Raw genomic sequence first — 17,422 nt, forward strand, 5'->3', positions numbered from 1 at the left:
CTTCACAGGAATTGGCATTGATATTCTTACCTGTACATTCCTGTGCCAGGATAACCAGAAATAATTTGTAAAATAATAATTATCCCAAGACCTCCGAACACGTTTCTCCTCTCCCAGGCTGCACAAAAATCATTCCTCTTAAAAATTTAAAATAAGGAAGTTACAGAGAATTTTTGTTGAAAAACTGTCATTCCCATATGCACACCCAACTTCCTGCAGGAAATATTTTCCTTTTCTTCTTCTCTTGAAAAGATTTTTCAGAATTTTTGGAGCTATGGTATTGCACTTTCGTCACTGGGGCGAAGTGAGGTGGGATGTAGAAAAACTGAAACCAGTAATGATAATAGTTTCTAGTATGTGGTGAGCAGAGATAAGTAAGTTCTTCAGCCCCAAACATTTAGCATGAGAAGTAGCTTCCTTGGCATTTTTTACTTTTCCAAGCAAAAGTATCCTGTTTGTCAAACTAGAAAAGAATCTGCCTTTTGGGGGCACAAACTGAAGCCAACACTAAGGCCAACTGTGATGGTGCACACACTGACTGCGATGGACAGATTTCTGCATTGTCATATCAAAGGCTAAGTCCAGCCTTAGGATCCATTCCTGACCTTTTTCAGAGAAGGAAGTCACAGCAGGCAAAGCAGAAAAAGAATCACTGAAATCTTCAAGGTCACTGATGTGGATAGTAACTTGTAGGTTCAGCTCTTATAGGAAATTTCAGTCCCCCATATTCAGCACTGCTCCATTTGCGTTTCAAGAAACATTTTCATCACTTCACCAGCAAGGGAAGAACAAAAGCAAAAAGGCTAGAGAAGAATAGGAATACATGCTGCAGTCTTATTTAGTGAACTTCTTTCCCAATGTTCATGCATCAGAGAAGTGGTAGGTAGTATGTTCTCAGGGTGGATTATTTCTGGCACAGGCAGAACTCTTAATAAAGTAATCTACTAGTTGGTTTTCCAGCTAGACTGAAAGTCTTGGCTATGGGGTGAAAGCATAGTAGGCAGCCAGAGGGAAGAAACTGTAGTGTACTTATCACAGAATTGTAGAAACATCTAGGTTGGAAAAGACATAGTCAGTACATGCTGAAGGTAACATTAATAAAAGGGAGAAAATCTGTCTGTGATTCCAAAAATATTTCTGTTCTTGGATTCAAGATGTATGGACTGAGGGCAGCTCCCCCTCTTTGCCTTCCCTGTATCCATCCATCACAGCACCCCAGCTGTGTGAGTTCCCTCACCATGTCTCCATAAACCAATGAGATCATTGTCATCCAACATCACACAGTCCTCTAACTCCTTTTTGCTCCCTGTACTGTGCTCATTAGAGCACAGAAATTTTAGGACACTCAAGCATGCTGATTTCCCAGAACAGGCATGAGAACTGCAGAATATATGGGGGCTATTCAAGTGCAACATCTGACTTAAATGAAATCATAAGAATGGAAACTGATGTCAAAATTTTCAAAACCTTATTGGTTTGCAATGGAATTCATTTAATCACCTTATGAAGAGAAAGACTCTATTATCTTGAATACAAATAATTGGTCAATTTTCTTTAAGCATTTTGAAATGCTTACGGTTTTTGTTTGTTTGTTTGCTTGTCTTTTTGTTGTTGTTCTTCACCACTCTCTGGTGAAGAACCTTTTCCTGATATCCAACACAAAATGCTTTCTGCTGTGATGTACATCACTTGCAAATAAATGCAGTTCATGCCGTTTTCTCTATTTGTGAATAAGAAATGCAATGAGGCCATAAGAATCACAGAATGGTTGAGGTTGGAAAAGTCCTCTGGAGGTCATCTGGTCCACTCCCCTGCTCAAGCAGGGAGAGCTACCTACAGTGAGTTGCAGAGGATGATGGACAGGCTACTTTTGAAGATCTCCAAGAAGACACTCCACGGCCTCTCTAGGCAGTCTATTCCTTTGCTCAAATAGTCAGATAGAACAGTAAAGTTATGTACTGGTTTCATCAACTCAAGAATCAAGCAACAAGAACTCACCGTCTCTTTTCTTCTACAATTGACTCCTGTTACTTCAGGAAAGTGATCTGGCTCTGCAATAATTCACTTCGGTTTTCCTGATGACACTGGAGATATTCTCTGGTGTTGTTTGTGGATTAGCAAAAGGTAGTTCCCAAAGCTCACACAAACCGCACCAAAGCAGAGAATTGAGGCCATATTTGCAGCTGTATGAACAAGAAACATTACCATCAAATGGTTCTTTCCACCTGTTTTAATACCACAACAACCGTGTTTCGGAAACTTGATCATAAAATAGAAAAGAGGCTGAGCAGATAGCTGACATCTCGCTTTTCTGAAATTTATTAATGAATATTTGTATGTAATTACACTTCCAGGGTTTGTTTCAACACCCAATGGAGTCAGTGGAAAAGTTTTCAGTGAGGCTGAGTCCATTCATGGGCAGAAATAAGCATTTTGACATAGGGTTGTTTGTTCCTCTTACTCTCTTGCACAAGGAAGGTAACTGAGATGGAAATTCCTTGGCTGCCTGAGAGCAATTGAAAACTTTTAGCCTTGTGTATGCAGACTTCAGCCTCCTTGTCACTGGGAATCATGTCTACGCAAATAATCACAATGATAAAAAGCAAAAGAATCCATTTCCTTTTCATGTGAATTTCAGATAAAACTTCCAAGTGCATGGCAAATCAATAGAGACTGACACCTTCACAAACAGACAAGAGGAAATGGAAAATAAAACTCATATGTTAAATGTGACTGTTCTCATGGTCAGACTTGTACTGAAGATCATGGAAGAAGAGGATTCTGTTAGCAAAACATATAATTTACGCATCTGTGATACTTTAAGTAGTTAATGCAGCAAGATAGAAGTGCCTCATTGCTCTTTGAGAATTGCAATTAGACATTTCAACAATCTGAGTCAGAAATACATTTGCAGCCACTTTTAATTTACATTAAACCATTCTCCCTTCCTCCCCCCCCCCCTTTTTTTTTTTAATCTGAGTTAATCTGAAGTTTTTTTATATCTTTGTCCTTCTTTGATTACACTTTCTAAGCTTGTCATTTCCTTTCTCCTGCTCTGTTGTTGCATGCTTTACATACCAATACAAATTACAAGTATAAATATTAGTACATAAGTAGCAGGGATACTAATGTAGACTTCTGGAGAAGTTTTCGTGTCATTTATTTTTAAATGATTTCCACTATAAGTACTTATCCATTTTGTTGACTTCTGGAACTGGAATATTTCCAACCTCCTGTCTGGCTTCTGTCTGACTCAGGAGAGAAATAATATCATTATACCTGCTTAATATGAACTCACCACGCATCTAAGAACTGACTAATTGGCAGCCCCTTTGATGTACAGCCTGTAACTGGTCACATCAGTTTTCATTACCAGCTGGAGGAGAAGTTGAGGGTCATTAGGTTCCGCAGCAGCTTTGCTGTGCTTATTCAGTCTGTAATCTGCAACCTCATTAAACTCTGCCCACAAAGCTTTCTTAATAAGGAGATTTCTGTGTTGGTAGCTAAACAATAATTAATTGAATAGCACACATCTAGCTATCTCAGCATTATCTAGGTGAAGAAATTACATGGGCAGGAAATTGCAGTCCTTCTTACACTGTCAATCTGTCAGATCTGAGTGAAAGGCAGCAAGAACTCCCTTTTCCCCTTTTACTCTGTTTGGGCTTTTCAGATCTCTTCTCTGGTAAATCCGAGGGGTTTACTCCTTTGTCTAAGATCTCCTTTGAGTCCAGCCTGTTTTTAGAGCAGAGTTCTCTCCCACGCCATGGCTTACTTTTTTTTTAGAGTGAGTGGAAGGGAAGAAACTGGTACAGTTTTCAAAGATGTATTCCCTGGAGACTCTGGGCTTTTATTCAGTGTGTGGCTGGAGGCCATGAGGATGAGCAGAATGAGCAGAAGCATGTGTTTTAGTATGTTGAGTCTCTGCCTCTACAGGATTTTTGGTCCAGAGAAAAGTCTTACTGGGACAGATGCTGACATGGGGCATCATCAGCACTGCCATCTTCTGCTCTAAGGATTTTGTCATCCTCTGTAGGAAAGAGGGGCTAAGACAAAGTAAGGTACACTGTGGAAATAGCCAGACCTTTCTTGTTGCTAAGAATGGACTCATACACATTTCAAAAATCAGCTGGTGCAGGTGTCCAAACCACAAAACAAGCAGATTAACTGCTGATTCTTCTCCCAGACATATAGGTGGCCTTGAAATGTCACTTCTTTATTATGGCTTGTGTTGCCTCCTTGGACTATTGGGCCCAGAAAGGCCATTACAGTCCTTGTTCAAGTCTGTGCCTTTGATGCACACTCTTTCTGGTAAATTCACAAACACTGCTCTCAGAGAAGGCTTTAGATACATGAATTCTTCTGGAGTGTCATGCTGTGGGGCTAGTCAAATGCTATAAAGCATTTGAATACTTTCCTACTACGCAAAAGAACTGGGAAAAGAAGGGTTACTAGTAAGGTTGAGGGTTGGGAGAGTGCTGATAGATAAGTATGGTCATGTTCTGGAGGTAATTTACTTGGCAAAGGTAAATGCATCACAATACCTAGTGTTATGGAGAATTCATTGTGCATTTTTCAGTGAATCCAAATTAGATCTGATTTTCATGTTTCCAAGTGATTGTGGTACTGGCAGCTTTGCCCCTTCTTGGGAATTAGTTTCAGGTTGAAACTTTACTACCTGTCCTACATCACAACTGTGCAGCAGCTGTATTGGTATGTGGTCTCATACTTCCTCTGCTCTGATCTAGGTGCAGACACGACAGCTTGCCTGCCTTATTTAATCTCAGACCCGCCTCTTCCCTACAGATATGATGATGGATCCATGGACTGTTTGACCTTGACTAGTGTCTCTGACCCTTACCCTCACACTTGCTGTCCTGCATCTTGCTTCTGGCCTGGAGGTCTCATTGCTGTGTTTCCTCTCTGCAGTTTCAGCCAGCAGCAGAGCTGAGCACCTGTCCCAGTAGCAGACATGCACACACTCAGACGACAGTGGCAGGACTAGTTCCACAGCTTGCCCTAGCCCAGATGCTGCTTACAGCAGCCCCCATACACAGGACCCTGCACTCAAGGGGTAGAGCCACCAAGCCCTGCTGCAGGCCCACACATCACATCCCTAGCTCGCCAGCACACACACACACACCACCTCCAACACGGCACGCCAAGCAGCCCTGCCTGCACTCCAGGCCTCTCACCCACCCTGAGGGTCCCTGCTCAACTGCTGATCCCACTGTGAACTCAACAGTAAGTATGTACCCCACATGTGCTCAGGTCAGGAAGAGGCAGACGCTGCTCCCAGCAGCCAGCACTGGTCCCAAGGACTGTGATCTCTGTTCTTGCCCAACACAGAGCCCTTCTTCTCCCCACCTACTCTCTGCTCACCTACTTCCCCTTCCCCGTGCACAGCTCCACGGGCCCTCCAGCCAGGGCCTCGGGTTTGCATCCCTAACAGCTGCAAAGTCTTTATTTGCCTGCAGTTTCTTCATAGTCAATCAGTTGGTGTGGCTCATCAGGTCTGGTTGTGGTTATTGTCTTTGTTAATCCTGATTTTACAACTTTAGGAATTCTGTTTCCCTCCTTGTCTTCCCAAGCAAGAAAATAAACATAATTATCTTCGTATCTTCACACTCCACATATCCTTCCCAATTAATGCAAGTGATTAGTTTGGCCTTATTGCAACCTCTTTATAAACATATATGTTTATAGTTATCTCTGCATATTCTTTTTTGTGATTGCCAGGTATCCTTAAAGGAGCAGACATTTTCTTTCCACATACTCTTTCAGTATATAGTTGAATGTTGTGGAAATTACCTCAGTGAAGTTCATTGAGATAAACATAGAAAGAATATTGTTAACTACTAGCCCTAAAGAAAAAAAAAAAAAAAGTGAAAAGATAGTAAAACAATTGGGGATGAGTCACAGAACCACTCTTTCCTGCTGTGATAAAACCTTACTTGTTGTTTTGTTTTGCAAAGCCAGATGCCTTCACTTCCACAAGTAATTTTGTTTTAATTAGATTTTTAGTTCACAGACACCAAAAACTTGTTTTAATACAGACTTTGGAAACTCAAATTGGGAGTAAAGGTCAGCTTCACAAAACTCTCAGTAATTTGGCAGTGATCAAAGCTTCATGTATTTATTCTTTACGTGTCCCAGTTTTGTAATGAATTATTCTTTTGAGAATTAATGAGCTTTATAAAGAGCTGAAAAAAATCTCATGCATTTTTTTTGTTTGTTTTTACAAAAGGTGAGGCTTGGATAAAAGAAAACTCACCTCTTTAACTGTTGTTAATTGAATATTAGAGCTGCCCCATGAAGTATTTCACATGGAAGTTCTTTGACAGTGCAGTATTAGAAAACAGATAGGAAGCAGTCATTTGCCTTGCATGTCCTCTGCATGTCCTCCAGGTCCAATAAATACAAAATGAATGAAAATGCTTTCCTAGACATGATCTCAGCTGGCCCCATCTGGCCATCTGGCCAACTGGATCTTTGCTTTTTGTTATCTGTATTAAGCTAGAAGAAAAGGTCGTTTTCCTTGTAATATACTTGAAGGGAAGAATGTAAAACATTCAGTCAACAGAGTTCAAGGGGATTGCCACCCAAGAAAATGGGAATGTTTCAGGACTGCACAGAAAGTGAGGTAGCTAGGGAGAAAATCTTTCCCATTGGGTGGGGAAGAAAACAGCGACTACTGATTTATTTTCAGGCCCCTGTGCTTTGCTTTTTCACTTGCTCACATAGACCATCAGCATCTACCTGCATTAAATTGTTTATTTGAAGGGAGTGAATGGGAGTAGAATTTACAAATGCAGAGAAGACAGAAATACAAGAAAACCAAATCAAATGGGATCAACTAAAGGTTTGAAGTAGTTAGAAACAAAGGGAATTTCAGCTGTTCATCACAAGTCTTTTTCCCATTCAGGAACATTTTGTAAGCAGTTTCATTCCTCTTTGCATGGAGGCTTGATGAATCGTGGCCTTGTGCTTTCCACTAACATGCTAAGAGTAGAAATGTGTGAAGACATCTCACCATTCAGTCTTCTCAGTCACCTGATGTCCAAAAAAAGAGGTGTTCTTAAAGAAAAAAATGGGTTGACAATACTGTCTTTTCCCCAAATCCATTAGCAGCAGCTTTCTCAGAACACAGCTGTTTGAATAGTTTTTTGTATTTGGAGGAGGCATTGCTAACAAAGTTCTTAAATAAGTCATAACTGGTTTTTTTTCTGTCTTTTCTTGGTCTGCCAAAGTAATTGGCAATATTTGACCTGCATTTGAATGGCTGAGTTTAAACAGCAACAGCAAATCGGTGTTATTGTGGTACATGAGAAGAAGCTATTTTAAATGTTGTCATTAATCATGACTCAATGGAACAGCTCTGTGAAAACATCTATCCTAAACACAGGATTCAGCAGGAAAAACGAGAGGCGCTGTCAAACCTTAGGAACATCTTCCAGATCTATGTGCATAGCAAGGGCAATAGCCTATGCCTCGTTATAACACTAATGGGTAGCTAAGCTCCACCATGCCTCCCATGCTCTCTCACCTCCCCTCCTCAGAAGGACAGAGGAATAACATATGATAAAATATGATGAAACTACAGGTTGAGATAAGGACAGGGAAATCACTTACCCATTACTATTACAGGCAAAACAGATTCAAGCATAAGAGAGATTAATGTAATTTACTGCCTGTTACTAACAGAATAGACCAATGAAAACTAGAAGCAAACTAAAATCATCTTCTTCTCATCCACCTTCTTCCAACTCCTCCCCAGAATCTACACAGTGGAAAGGAGAATGGGGGCTGTGGTCAGTTCACAAAACTTAATCTCTGCCTCTCCTTCCTAGTCACTCTCTGCCTACTCTCCGGCTTTTCATGGTAAGTGGAAGATGTTCCTAAGGACCAGAAGAAAGCAAACGTCACCCCCAAGATTAAGAAGGCCAAGAAGAACGATCAGGGAGCTACAAGCAGTTAGTCTCCCTTCAGTTCTTGGGGAAGGTGATGGAAGAACTAATTAATTTCTAAACACAGCAAATAAAAAGGTGATTGGGAGCAGTCAGCATAGACTTACAAAGGGGAGATCGTACTTAACCAACCTTGGCAGTCTTCTACAACAAGGTGATTGGTAGGGTGAGTGAGGGCAGAGCAGTGTATGCTGTTCTTCTGGATGGAATTTTAATGTCTCCTGTCCTCATAAATAAAGTGATGAAATACGGGTTGGATGTACTGAAAACTAGATGAACTCCCAGGCTGAAAGGGGTGTGATTAATGTCATAAAGTTCAGCTGGAGTCCCATCACACTGGGTTTTGTGTCTCAGGAATCAATACTGAGGCCAATACTGTAACATTTTCAGTATTGACTGGGTCAAAGGGGCTGAATGCACCTGCATTAAATTTTCAGACAAGAAAAAACTGGAAGGAGCTGCTGATACACCAGATAATTGTGTTACTGTTCAGACTTCAGAAATGATCAGGCCTTATGAACTTGAGCAAATGGAAGTGTGAAATCCTGTGTCTGGGGACAAGTGCACACATGATGTGTAGCATTATGCACTATGGCCAGCTGGAAAGCAGCTTGATGGAGAAGGACCTGGAGAGGAGTCTTGTGGACAAGAAGCTAACTATATACCAGCAATATGCCCTTGCAGCAAAGAAGGTCAATGATATCCTGGGTTGTATTAGAATGAATGCCACCAGCCACTTGAGGGAGGTGATCTTTTTCCTTGCTTAGCACATGGAGTGCTCTGTCCAGTGCTGGGTCTTGCCCATTCAAGGAAATACACAGTCTTACAGGAGCTAACACATTGAGGGACCATAAAGGTGATTAAAGGGCTGTAGCATTTCCAACCTAAATGATTCTTCAGAATGAGGAAAGGCTGAAAGAGCTGAGGTTTTCAGCCTTTTCTGAGAAGACTCAGGGGAACCTTATCAATATGTATAAATTCTTGATGAGATGGCATATGGAGGAGAGAAGAAGACTCTTTTCAGTGGTACCCAGTGACAGGGTAAGAGGCAGTTAAAGAAGACAACTCCACCTGAATGCTTGACTCTCTTTTTCTTACTGTAAGGGTGTTTGAGCAGTTGAACCAGTTGTCCATAGTATCTGGGGGGTGGGTCTCTGTCTACAGAGAGATTCAAAATCTGACAACACACTCCCAGGCTACCTACTCTGGGTGATTCAACTTGAGCAGACAGCTTACACTAGATGATTTCATGAGGCCCCATCCAGCATATGCACTCCTGTGATTCTCTTATGGATATCAAGCATTGTTGGAACCAGGGAACACAAAAACATTTGAAAGAGTCAGTAATTTCTGCAGACTGCTACACTGAAAATATTAGAAAACTTCCCTTCATTAACTTTCAGATTTGTTATTTATTCACTTGTTATGGTGTTCTCCTCTCTTTTGTTTTCACCATGCTATTTGCAGTGTTTTTCAGCCGTGACTCTAGTTTTCTTTTCCTGTTTGCAGTAGAGAAGAAAGACTGTATATGTTCAGTGGAGAAGCTATCAGCCATAATGAATGCACTGTTCACATCTCAGAGTTAAGTGTATGTGGCTGGGTGTCAAGCCAGATGAGCTTTGTATTCCCTCCATCTTGGCTTTCTTCTTAATGGGATTTGTTCTTCTTTCTGACACAAGACTCATGGCACCTCAGCTTTTGTTTCACAGGAGTATGAATGGGTTCACAACCATGTTCATGTGCACACACATATGTAGCCACTCTGCTACTAACAAGACTCATCTGGTTGCATATGCACAGAAAGATTCCCTGAGTTAACATAAAGCAGCTTTTCACAGTCACTGAACTATTTGAGGGTGGGGGTGACTGTTTCTCTTCCTGCACTCAAACCAGCCAAGTTTCATCAGGCTCACCAGACTCCAATGTCTCTCTCCCTCAGTACTTACATGGATAACTTTATCCCAAATCAAGCTGCAGAGAGAATGAAGCTGTGGGTGAGCATCAAGGTTACGGCTATGTTTTTCCATTGTTCCACCTTCTTCAGTGAAAAGTCCTACAGAGAAGGGGGTCAGTTTCCAAGGAAATATGGTATCCCATTGAATGAACACAGAGTAAGGCATGCAAACCTATCATAAGAACTTAAGGCTTAGCAAGGCTATGGAAACATTCCTGTACAATAGCAGTGCCCAGTAGAAGAGTGAGCCCTATACCTCTGTTAGGCCTACAGAGAACTGCAATGAATGAGAAAGAAACATTAAAATCAGAAACTGAAGAGCAAAGACCAGAGGAACCCCAGGCATTCATACAAACTGGAAGGAGTGGTCTTTGAGAGCAGCCCTGTGGAGAGGGACCTGGGGGTCCTGATAGATGAAAAACTTAACATGAGCCAGCAGTGTGCCCTTGCGGCTTGGAAGGCAAATGGTATCCTGGGCTCCATCAAAAGAGAGTGGCCAGCAAGGACAGGGAGGTGATTGTCCCCCTCTACTTTGCTCTTGTGAAGCCTCATCTGGAGTACTGCGTCCAGATATGGAGCCCCCAGTTCAAAAAAGACAGGGAGCTGTTGGAGAAGGTCCAGAGGAGGGCCACAAAGATGGTCATGGGGCTGGAGCATGTCCCCTGTGAAGACAGGCTGAGGGAGCTGGGCTTGTTCTGCTTGGAGAAAAGAAGGCTGTGGGGTGACCTCATTGCAGCCTTTCAGTACCTGAAGGGAGCCTACAAACAGGAGGGGAATCAACTCTTTGAAAGGGTAGATAACTGCAGGACAAGGGGAAATGGTTTTAAGTTGAGGGAAGGGAGGTTCAGGTTGGATGTCAGGGGAAAGTTATTTACAGAGAGTGGTGAGGTGCTGGAACAGGCTGCCCAGAGAGGCTGTGGATGCCCCGTCCCTTGAGGTGTTCAAGGCCAGGTTGGATGGGGCCCTGGGCTGCCTGGTCTGGTATTAAATGGGGAGGTTGGTGCCCTGCATGTGGCAGGGGGGTTGGAGATTCATGATCCTTGAGATCCCTTCCAACCCTGGCCATTCTGTGATTCTGTGATTCTGTGAAAGACTATTTGGTTAGCTTTGAAACAACACTGATTACAAAGAATAAGTGTTTTTAAAATACTTATATTAAATATAATTACATATATGTAATTATATTTAGTACAAGTATATATATATATGTATACTTATATATATATACTTATATATATATACTTATACTAAAAAATGAGAATTTTTTTGTGAAATAAATTCTCATCAGAAATCAGGGTTTCTTCAAATATGACAGTGCTAGAGTTTTGCTCCAACATAAAGAGGTTTCTTTTCCTCAAATTGCAAATGTTTGTCAGAATTAATGACAGGCAGTTGTAATCAGTAATTCTCCATTCTTTTGCTATTGATGTCAAAACTAGTCAACTCTTCAGTCACATACAGTCATGCAATGGATGGATGTGACCTATGTTGCTGGGCATTTTCATACTTTTAATTATTGGCTAATACCAAGTGAGTTACTCTGGTTGATTTCTTTCCCACATGATTTCTGACCTCTCAGTCAATTACAGCATGTCTGAGATCTCATTTAAGTCCACTGGCATAAACCCAATCATTTCTAATGCTCTTCCATGGAAGCCAGCATTTTTTGCAAAACTTCTGCCAACCTTAATCTTTTTCCCCTCAGCAGAAACAGGATGGTGGTAGAATCTCACATGCAGAGGATGTGAATTCTTCAGGATATGCACATGATGGAAGATAACTGATATGGTATAATTTGGCATACAAGGATCAAAAGAATGTGACTGGATCTTACAAGATTGTGGCAGGCTTTACTGTCTATTAATTATTCATTATCATAGATGAGTCATTCTAAATGAAATCTACCAAAGCTTTTCTTCCCTTGAAGACTGCTGTACCCAATGATATACTATCATTTGTGTGCCTATGCATTTAAAACTAGATCTGTTGCCATGGAAGAGAAGTGAATACCCTTACTTAATGGTAAAAAAGAACCCACCTACCTACTTACCTACCTTTCCTAGCTAGCTACCTACCTATCTGCCTGTGTATTTTCCAGCCTCTTTAGCCTCTTTCAAACAGTGAAATCATTGATTTCACTTGTGGTGAGACACTCTTCTCATCAGGTCTAAATTTATTATAAGTATAATTCTTAGGTGAGGCTCTTGCACAGAAATCTGTGATCTATTGCATGGTGGTCCTTAGAGGTGATACACAGCTGATTGACCCACTAAGATCACTGACAAATGTCTAGACAAGGTAATTCCTCCTCTGATAGATAATTCACCCAGAAACAGTCCACTACTCACAGGTCACCAGCCTTTTAGAAACAAACTTGGCACTCTTGCATCAGCCAATTGGTCTGAAGACTGAAAGTAGCAACTCTAATTATAAGAGTAGCTCTCTAACTTAAATTCAGTGTTGTAGTTGTCTGGTCCACGGATGATCCCTAGCAAAGGAGATGTTTGAAATCTAAAAAGCCGTTACGCATAGAGTTAAATCTAGTTGTTGGCTGATATGAAATGGTGCTTCCCAGGACTGGGCCAGTTGCGTTTATTATTTTTGTCAACAATCTGATGAGATCTTGATGAGATTATTGAGTTCACATTCAGTTTATTTTCAGGCAACACCAAGTTACCAAGTTGTGCAGGACTTTTAGTCTGCTTAAGGACTGAAATTCTGTGCAGAGGGATCTAGATAGGCCAGATCAATAGGCCAATTCCAATTGTATGACATTCAGCAAGATTAAATGCCTTTGGGTCATAATAACTCCACATAGCAGTGTAGGCTTGGGGAAGAGTGGCTAGAAATTGACCAACAGAAAAGGAACTAGGCCTGCTGGTCAACAGCTGGATGAACATGAGCCAGTACTATGCCTGATGTCATCATGATCCACATCATAAATAGTGTGGCCAGTAGGAGCAGGAAATGACTGTCATCTTGCATGAGGCACTGGTGAGACTGCACCTTAAATATCTGTGTTAAGTTTTCAGACTCCCACTACAGGAAAGATATTGAATTGCTCAAATGTGTACGGAGAAGAGCAATAAAGCTGATGAAGGACTAGAAAACAAGACTTACAGGAAGTCTTGCTGAGGGAACTCATATTGTTTAGTCTGGGGAAAAAGGGGCTGAAGGATGACCTCATACCTTCAGCTATCAAAAGGAGATTATAGTGAGGGAGATATCAGTCTCCTTCTCTATCTATACACAAATTTCCATGAAATTCATCAAAACTCTTTATTTCTGAGACTTTTACTCCTAGGTTATATGACATCATTGTTAATGATTCAAAAAATAGAGAGTAGACAGATTAATGTAACCATGCAAATGGTTTCGTACAATGGTTCATACAGTGGATTGTATGGACTCTATAAACTAAAAAGACTTTGGCTCCTTCTTATTCTGTGGGACTCTGCATCAAGCTACAGCTGTTTTTCAGTTAGGTTGCTTTAGGGTGTGCTTAACCACAGACTCCTAACAAATTATTTGTACAGTTGTCACTATCTGACTACAATGCTGAAGCAGAAAACTCTCCAATGGAAGTGAGTGATTTAGCCCAAAGTGTAACAGTGGTACAGACAGAGTGGAAGTGAAACAACAAATAATTTGTAGAGGAAGATCCAGAAGGGAATTTTCCACCATTACCAGGAAGATTGGAAACCTGGATAAGAAATAATTATAAATAGAAAACAAAATTTTCTGTGTGGTTGCTGAAACTTGTTTAGAATATTAATTTTTTAGTTCTGCATGGGCCAAGCATGAGTGCAATATGAACCAGGTCTCTCCAGCTGAGCTTCCCCAGCCCTTCCCCAGCATCATAGGTCATTTCGAAAAGTGCCTAAATTATCTCATTCTGTTATCTGCAGGAAGGGAGAGCTTTCAGATAGGCATTCATTTTTATCCGCAAGAATAATTATCTGCTTTGGTTGATAGGCATCAGCTGGCTTTGTGTATTTGATAAATGCTGTTATTTTATGATTAGATTTTACAAAAGGAGATTAGATGAGAAAAGGCACGTAACTAATTAGTGGCAAGTAATGTGGAATTAAAAGGCAGACAAGTATATGGAACAATGCTTTTATTTCACAGAGATTCAGGCACATTAGTGATTAAGCATTCAAGTCATTGTATCCTGAAATGCTTTGACCCTCAACATAGAACATCTCCATCTATATATTTGCATCTCCTGAAAATTCACCGAACACAGTGCATTTTCTCATTTACTCTGTAACTAATTTTAGCAAGGACTGATCATGAAAGAAGGCCTAGGGTAAGAGTTATGCTGACAGATCATGTTTCTGAATCACATCATTTGTATTCAGGGAAACTCATTGGTTGAGATGTTCATGTCTACAGAAGCTAATTTGGATTCAGCAAAGCATCTACACATGTGCTTTAATGAAAGTATGCACTTACGTCCAGTTTTTTCAGTGTAGCCTAAGGAGGTCCTTAAGTAAGAAACCTTCTGTAATGCTTTTGCTGAAACTGGGATCTGTGTTTTGGCCATTCTTTTCTAATAGTCAACTCATTCAGATTTAAAGACTTTTAGATTTTTTTTTTAATGTCTACTGAAATATTATTTCTTCTAGTCAGTAGTCAGCCATCCGTTTCATGATGGTTTAATAGATTCACAGCTGATGCATTCCACAGATGTGGAATCAATACAGTACAGCCAAATTTTTTTCCTTTTTATTTACATGCACTGGGCACGGGAAGAACGTGGAGATGGAAAGAATCCAAAAGTCAGCTCTTTTTGGATCTATTTTAACTATAAAAGCTATCACAGGGTCAGGATACATTTCTGAGGTCTGATTTGCTTGTTGCTATGCCACAAGAAAATAAAGAAATAATGTAATAGACCTAGTAAAGTCTGATGTAAAAATCACACTACTGAGAAATGAATTAAGGCTGAATTAAATGTTTTAGCTCCATCTTCATTTGTCGGCACATGGGAACACCTTCAGAGAAAGAGTGGAGGCATACAAACTTACAGTCTTGTTGGGAGAGTGAAGAGGTCTCAAAAAATATCACACACTCAGAAAAAAATAAAGATGAAAACATATATCATAAGCTGACAAGACAAAGATGACTCAGGCAAAAGGATATTTGTGGATATTGTTGGAGCCTCTTGGAAAGAATTTGATGAAAGGTTAGTTAGTTGTAGAAGGCTGTGGCTGCCCTTGTAGATGGTCTCCTCATTGCATGGACTTCATGTTTGGTTGTACATTGTGAAGGTATAGTTTCTAGTATTTCTACCTTCATGTAATCTTGTTCCTACAACACCAATGGAGCTGTAATTGTCTAACACTGAAAGAACGAATGAAAGAAATACCACGGCAGTAAAAGCATGCAATAAATTTATTGGATTTGTTTATTTATATGAATTAAAAAGTCAACTCTTATGGTTCTGCTGAGGACACAAATTATTCTATGGTGAAATGTGTATGTATATATACTTTTTGTGGATTATACAGACTTGTTATTTGCAGCTGCTGCTATTTCTTTCATCCTGACACAGCAAATATCTCTCCCTAGCAGATTTCTTTATCCCATGCTTATGTTCCTTATTGAAGTGGTGCTGTGTGAAAACAAAGATCAAGACCGAAACAGGAAGGTATGAAGACTCATGAGTGCAGTATGTTGTACCGTATCTTGTTATTATGGTCTGTTTGGAGACATATGCATGTAAACAGCAAAATGTAGTAACAGCTGAATTGGCCAGCATCTCACTCACACCTAAGAGTAATTGTGCTAAAAGTATCTGAAGTATCTAAGGATGCCTGAGGGAAAGTAAAAATAACAAACAATTAAAATGTTTGTTGTGGGTTGGGAAATTATACCTACTGATTTGAATGGCTCCCTTTCAAGCTGATCTCAAACTTGGGGCTGCTTTCTCTAAACAGTTGGGAAACTATGGGTCACAGCATCTGTTACCATCTAGAGTCTCAGCTGAGCACGCTGTTTCCCTCTGTTCCCTTCCTTTGACAAAAAGAAGAGTAATGACTGAATGCTAAGCTGGCAGAAATGGAAATTCTGTTCTAAAGTATGCTTGATGAATCTTGATTCCAGTCAAAATTGGAACAACAAAGGAAAATATAACGTGAAAAGAAGAGCTGCTCTAATATGGTGAAATGTTTCATTTTGATACAGACTTGCTTTGCCAGAGAAGCCCAGGAAAACTGAAGAAAAAAGTATAGCATTTCTTTGCCATATCTTAACAGTATACAAGTAAGTCAAAATATTTTCTTCAGATTTCTTGCCTTTATTCTTACACATAAACTGGCACATTTTGGTAAAACATACAGATTTGGATTACTCTTATTTGCTGAATTTAAAAATTTTTGTAAAAAAAACCCAAATACTAATCTCATAACAAAAGCCTGATATGCTCTGAGTAGATCATCAGAATAATTTAAATGGATCCTCAGCTTTGGGTCAAATTCTGCCTGCAAAAGAAATCTTACAGTATAGAGGTGTAAAGCTGGAATCTACAGGACCCTTACAGCACTGTGCCTATCTGCAGGCATCACAGCCCTACTGAGACACAACTCTTAATCTGCCTGACAAGATAGAAGGCAGAGGTCTTGTCTGCCTTGGAGAAAGGGTAGAACACAGAAAAAGAGACAGAGCTACAGGGACAATTGGAACAGATAAGAAACCACCAGTCAAGTAGATCGAAATTGTCAGTGGTTGCCCAACAAGGAGGCTTAATATGCAGGCCTGTTTATGCATGTAAGGAAGGCAGGGCAATACATCTTTAATTCAGGTTTTATAAGTATAGCACCTAAAAAATGTTTCTGTAATATCTGTAGCAAATACTTACTTAGAAATCTAAAATGTCTTTTTCTCCAGAGCTAGCAGAAATTGTTGAAGAGTCCTCTCATAATTTTGACTTTCAGGGAAAGTACTACTTACAAGATAAAGTATTTATATTTTTCTATTTGGTTGGAAAATAAAGAATGTAATATTTGCTGTACGTTGAGTGGACAACAATAAACAAAGCAATATTTTTGAAGTGAAAAATTGCTTGAACTTTGAAATGTTTTGACAAGCAGCCACAATTGACAGCTCAAGAGCAAGCAGGAACATACAGCATGTTTGTGTTCAGTGAGCTAAACAGCTGGAGGGTCTGGAGCTGCAATGCACAAACTACACTTAGCAACTGTCCAACTCTTCTGTCTCAGCAGCTATCGATCATTTTGCCACTAGCTAATCATCTTGCCACTGACCAGGAGCTTCCTGCAGTGTACTTAACAGTGCAGCAGTTATACCGCTGTGAACTGAGAGCAAGGTGGAAAAAGAAAAAAGGAAAGGAAAAAAAAGGAAGTGGGAAGTGGGAAGAGGGAAAAGGGAAGAGGGAATTGGGAAGGAGGAAGGGGGAAGAGGGAAGGGGAAGAGGAGGGGAGTGGAGGGGAATAGGAATAGGAATAGGAATAGGAATAGGAATAGGAATAGGAAT

Source organism: Centrocercus urophasianus, unplaced genomic scaffold, assembly GCF_019232065.1.
Source record: "Centrocercus urophasianus isolate 14NV4802_14NV808 unplaced genomic scaffold, USGS_Curo_1.0 seq_21, whole genome shotgun sequence".
NCBI classification, from domain to species: Eukaryota; Metazoa; Chordata; class Aves; order Galliformes; family Phasianidae; genus Centrocercus; species Centrocercus urophasianus.